Below are 5887 nucleotides of genomic sequence, written 5' to 3'. Positions count from 1 at the left end.
ATACAATAACGGTTGACCTTACCAAAGGCTTTCATTACATCGATATAACAAACAAAAGTTGATTGCCTTGACATTTTCCTATTATTAATAACAGAAAATAAACTGTAGATGTGTTCTCAGGTACTTCGTCTAGCACGGAAGCCATTTTGTTTGTCTGCTAATATATTGTTATTTTCTTGCCACTACCTCAAACGGATGTTTAAAATGTCAAAGTAAATCTTACAGGGGACAGAGGAGAGAGAAGCCTCTATACCCTAAGGGTCATACACGTGGGTCATTATCCAGCTTCCTGATAGGATTAATTATTAACTATTACACCATGTATCCGGACAAGTACTGTTATCAAAAATATATGTAAACAGTCTGAAAAGAATGTCAATTCAAGTACTACTTTTCTGTGACTCAGCAGGAATAAGATCAGGGCCAGCAGCCTTCCCTCGTGTAGCACGTGCAACAGCCGCTTCTACCGTCCGATGGCCAGATCAGTGTGGTAAAACTGACGTGACTTTCGTCCAGTATATTGGTGTATTCACTTAATTGGTCTTGGGTAACGGCGTCCAAAATAACGAGGTACAGATACATAATGCCCACACGAATTTCAGACTAATGTGGTCCACGTGTTTGCAGAGCGCCACTTATTTCGTATAAATTGTGTTTCAATACAAAATGCGTTCATTATCGCCCTTCCACCATTGTATAAAACTTAGAACAGTTAGATATTTCCTAGATGCGATAATTTAGTTCATTATTCCGAGGTCTATCGATAACTGGCAACCCCATTTAAAAATAAAGAAATCACAGTGTTTACTTAATGAACGTGATTTCACGACAGAAACATATTTCAAGAACTCTTGACCCGATGTTACAGAAAAAATGGTCTAAATATAGTGTGAAACCGCAAGTCATGGGCGAACAATGATCGCGAGTCCTTGAAGGGTTCGGAGCATTAAACAAGCGCTGGGGTGGAGTGGAATTAGTCGCGTATTTCACGGGGTAACGAACATGATAACGCTCGATTTAACAAAGAAACCGAAGACTACTTGTTTTCAGTGACACTTGAATAGCCTCGGTGACATGGCGCACAGGCTAAAGACATTGACGGACAGGTGTTATGTACATGTCATGTACATTTCTGTTACGCGCTCTCTTTCTCTTTGATGTATTTAGTAAGGACCAATTAACTACAAACGATTAAGTGAGTGAGTGAGTTGGTCTTGGAACAACCTTGAAACAAATTCTAGGCCGGTTTGCATATTGCAGCATCATTCATCTCTGCCTATCCGCGATACACGTATGATACATTTAAGTGCAGGAATTGCAAGACATAGATATCCGCCCTAAGGACATGGGATATCCTGATTACAGTATAGATCATATGGCGAGAAATGCTGGTGGCCCAGACTTAGCCAATTCAAAGTTATGCAGCCCAGTCAAATTCGGATAAGGCTAATGATATCAGACTAATGAGATCCAGATTTACGTCATCCAGACAAACTTTGGCCAGATTATCGTAGTCTGACGTGGTCCAGATAAACACATTTTGTCAAGGCTAACTTGATTCAGACTAACGTGATCCAGATTAACATGGTCTACACAAACATAGTTCAAACCATGGTGATACAGACTACGTTGGATCAGGTAAATGAGTTCAGTTTTAGTTGGATCAGATAATGGTGACGGACTAAGTGTCTAAGCGTGAAAAGATAATGTCAGACCAGATTGTTCAGATAAATGATATCAGACCAGATAGTTCAGATAAATGATATCAGACCAGGTTGTTCAGATAAATGATATCAGACCAGATAGTTCAGGTAAATGATATGAGATCAGCTTGTTCAGAAAAATGATGTCAGACTTGCCATTTCATGTGTTGTGGCGGGTACCACCGGTGGGTCAGGATGTGCTCATCTTTGCGCGAACACCTGGTATCATGACTATTTGATAGCGATTCATAACTACATGCTAATGATATACTCTGACTTGTACAACTCGGCTTTTAGCAAAGGTTTCTTATGATTTTAGAAGTGGTTTATCACTTTAGAGTGGTCAGATAAGGTTGAATACATTTACGAAGAAGTATATTTATGAGGCTTTACACGAAAAATTGAAAACAAAGTTCATATTTAAGCTGAAGCAGTCTGCACATCAAACAGATAAATTCAAAGGCCAAGGTAGAAAGACAACTATGACCCTTCGGGTGACAAGGGAAGCGGGGTCAACGACGCTATGTATTTACAGCGGCATCTGAGGAATGCTCTCTTGGTGTGAACTCCTCACACACAGAGACATGGTGGTCTTTTGGGGGGACACAAGACAGCTGTCACCTTGCTTAGCAGGTATATTGGTCGAGAAGGCAACAACATGGCGATTTGTTCGCCCAGTGCGCAGGAACCTTCTTATTGTCCTTTTAGGTGATGACAAAATGATCAAATTAAATTGATAAGAATTGTTTTCCCTGGGAATAGACGTAACCCCGTTAAAGTGGAAATCTTGGCACGGGTGGCCCTCGTCTAAGGCGCCACGATTCGCTGTGCAGAGATGCGTCCCTTGGGCACACCAGAAACCTATGACTGTGGGTTGGAATCCCGGTTCGGCCCGATTATGTTTCAAGGTTTGTCAGCACCATACCCGTGCTCGTGGGTTTCACCGAAGTGTTAAACGTCTGAGACCTGCATCACTTCGAGCTTTCCACCCACATTAAGCTGACACGCCGTGATATAACTGGAATACTGTTAAAAGCTGGTGTTAAATCTAACTGACTGACTGACTCACTCACTGTACAGGGTAAGGCAGTATCAACAACAGGTTTGAGCAAGGAGCAAAATATATCCACTCGCCGGGAGAAGTCATGACAATATTCGAATAAAACATCCCATCTTCCCCTGGCAAGCGTGTCCACCAGCTGTACCAAAGACTAATGGACTGCCTCGGGAAGATCATATTAACCGCGTGTGTTTTATTTGTTTTAGAAGTCGATTGCACTGAAAAACGGGTGAATATAACATGTTAGGGAACAAAATACTGTGTATAGCGTTTATATCGGATTGTGATTTTTATGTCAACAGGGAGACAAATATATACATATGGTGGAGAAAGCATGTGTTGAGTGATCCTCGGGGAGCTGAGCATGAACCGTACTCACATGTATCGTATTAGACATTTTTCACGATTGCTGACGTAATTGAAATCTGTCAAACATTCAACCAAATTATTAATTTCATGTTTGATAAACTTTAAATGTTATGTCAATCAATACAATTTCCCTCGTGATGATTGAAAAAAAAACCCACAAGATGAAAGAAGTATTTTTTAATTTGCAAAGAAATTGCTAACAAGCTTCGAACTAAAAGACTTCATGTTGAGCAATGCATGGCGTTTCAGATTGAACTGCTTGGGGAGTCAGAGTTACCTCCCTTAAGCAAGTCAACACCAAATCGATCGCATTGTGTATAGAGTCAACGGCGGGTTCATTAATGAACACGTTTTGTTCAAAAGAAATTAGCTTTAAAAATGTGGAAGGAATAATAAATCCCGAAAGTGCTATAGCACTAACAACTTGTAATTGAGAGTGAGGATGTTCGCATTTATAACAGACAGGTTTCAAGTTTCATGATAATTTTGGACAATTATGAAAATATTATTGATAGTTCTTCCCTCGAATATTTGTATCAAACTACAGTAACCTACGGTTATAACGAACACGCTTATAACGAACTTATGGATATCACGAACTTACTTTTTTGGTCCCGACTATTTGCTGTAGTTATGCTGTATATATGCTTATAACGAACTACGGTTATAACGAACTAAAATTAGTAGTCCCTTTGAGTTCGTTATAACCGTACTTTACTGTATATAATAAAATACTGAATGATGATACATGTCATCAATATAATTATAATTACGTACGTTAAAATGTCGGTGAAATGACGACTAAGCCACCCACGGAAACCAAATATATCTCTCTACTTGTTAATCAGTATAGTTTTTTTGTGTTTGACGTCGCTTTGCGCAATAATTCATCGTTATCACGGTGTACATGTAGGACTGAAATACAGCTATGAGTCCCCCTATTGTTTTAACTACATATTATCTACTTTCTGCAATGAAAACTATACGGTTATGCCTGAATTCTAAGCACGAGTCTTACGAACGTGCTAGCTAGAACGATCAAATCGCAAAAACGAACCCATTGCAGTACGACTCTACGGTCGAGTTCAACTATAGCGCGAACATCGAAGCACAAAGTGAGAGGTTCTCCTGTTTTACAAATGTACTGCATGAAATCTCTGTGCAGCATATTTATTTTGTATTTATTGTCATTTATTTACTGGTTTATTTCAACTTTCTAGCTGCATTGAACTCTTATTACTAAGTGTCTTGTTACTTTGATATAAGTTAGGCAATGCAAGTGTAACTGGACGTTCCTTACTGATACTCGCTAACTTTCATGGCTCCTGCCATCACATGTATGTGTACGGAATGTCCAGTCACTTGTGACATCCTCAAAGGATCCCCAAAGAGATGCTGTCTGTTAACATCAGTACCCTAGATGGGGCACGGGTGGCCCAGTCGTCCAAGACGCCGCAATTCGCTGTGTAGAGTTGCGTCCCTTGGACACCCGAGAAACCCATGATTGTTGATTCGAATGCCAGTTCGCCCCGATTGTGTTACAAGGTTTGTGAGCAATGTAGCCGTGCTCGTGTGTTTCTGAGACCTGCACCAATTCGGGCTTTCTTCCCACTTTAAGATGAGACCCAGGATATAAGTGGAATACTGTCAAACGCCCCGTTAAAACCCTACTCACTCACTCACTCACTCACTCACTCACATTACCCAGGAGCGTAGCCCGGTGCTTGGACCAAGGATCTTTTTCACATCAAATCCGAGATTTGTTTAGAGTCATGTTTTATTTTCTCCTGAAAAGAGAGCTGAGATTTGCTTTTTACGAGACATTTCAAGTTCAACCTATGGAAAGAATGTTAAGATTTTTTCAATGTTCACTAAAACATTATAACTGTTCAGATGTAGGCGAAACAGAACAATGAAAATAGCAGTATAATATAGCATTGTATAGAATAATAGTAAGTGAGTGAGTTGGGTTTAACGCCGCTTTTAACAGTATTCCAGTTATATCCGGTGTGTCAGCTTAATGTGGGAGGAAAGCTCGAAGTGATGCAGGAATGTACTTATCAATTACTTAGGTTGTGCATGATGGACATAAGAAGCAGAACTTTTGAAAAAGGAAAAGTTACCAAACTGAAAGTTGGACAGGTTGGGTCCAAACCCGAATAGTGTTACAAAATGGTTGAGAATCAATCGACCGAACACAAAAACAACAGTTTGCTTGATAATGTACTTACTACATCACTCAGATCAGTGGAACTTGAGTTTTAAGTGAAACTTCTGCTGCACTTGCAGCATGCCAGACTACAAAGATATGGATATAAAGGGAACGATGTACTGGTCATTCACACCCGCATGACCACGTTGCAAGGAGTTTTGGCTGTAGCCGAATGACGGCGGGATACATAATATGGTTCATCACTGAATGTGTAAATAAATTTAAAGTTTGCTGATCCATTCAATTTCCTGAACCCATTTACTGATTAAAAAGCTGTCACAGTGCTTACATTCCCGTTATCTATGGCGCATGACCAGTTCTTTTCCTGAATGGTTGCGTGGTTCAAGGGGGCAGTCGGGTAGCCTAGTGGTTAAAGCGTTTGCTCGTCACGCCGAAGACCCGGGTTCGATTCCCGACATGGGTACAATGTGTGAAGCCTATATTGGTGTCCCCCGCCGTGATATTGCTGGAATATTGCTAAAAGCGGCGTAAAACCATACTCACTTACTCACTCACTCATTTGGTTCAAGCTGACAAGCCTCC

The sequence above is a fragment of the Haliotis cracherodii genome, unplaced genomic scaffold (genome assembly GCF_022045235.1).
Source record: "Haliotis cracherodii isolate W230 unplaced genomic scaffold, xgHalCrac1.p SCAF_5, whole genome shotgun sequence".
Lineage (NCBI taxonomy): Eukaryota > Metazoa > Mollusca > Gastropoda > Lepetellida > Haliotidae > Haliotis > Haliotis cracherodii.
The sequence above is the reverse complement of the archived record's forward strand: the minus strand, read 5'-3'. Positions refer to the sequence as shown.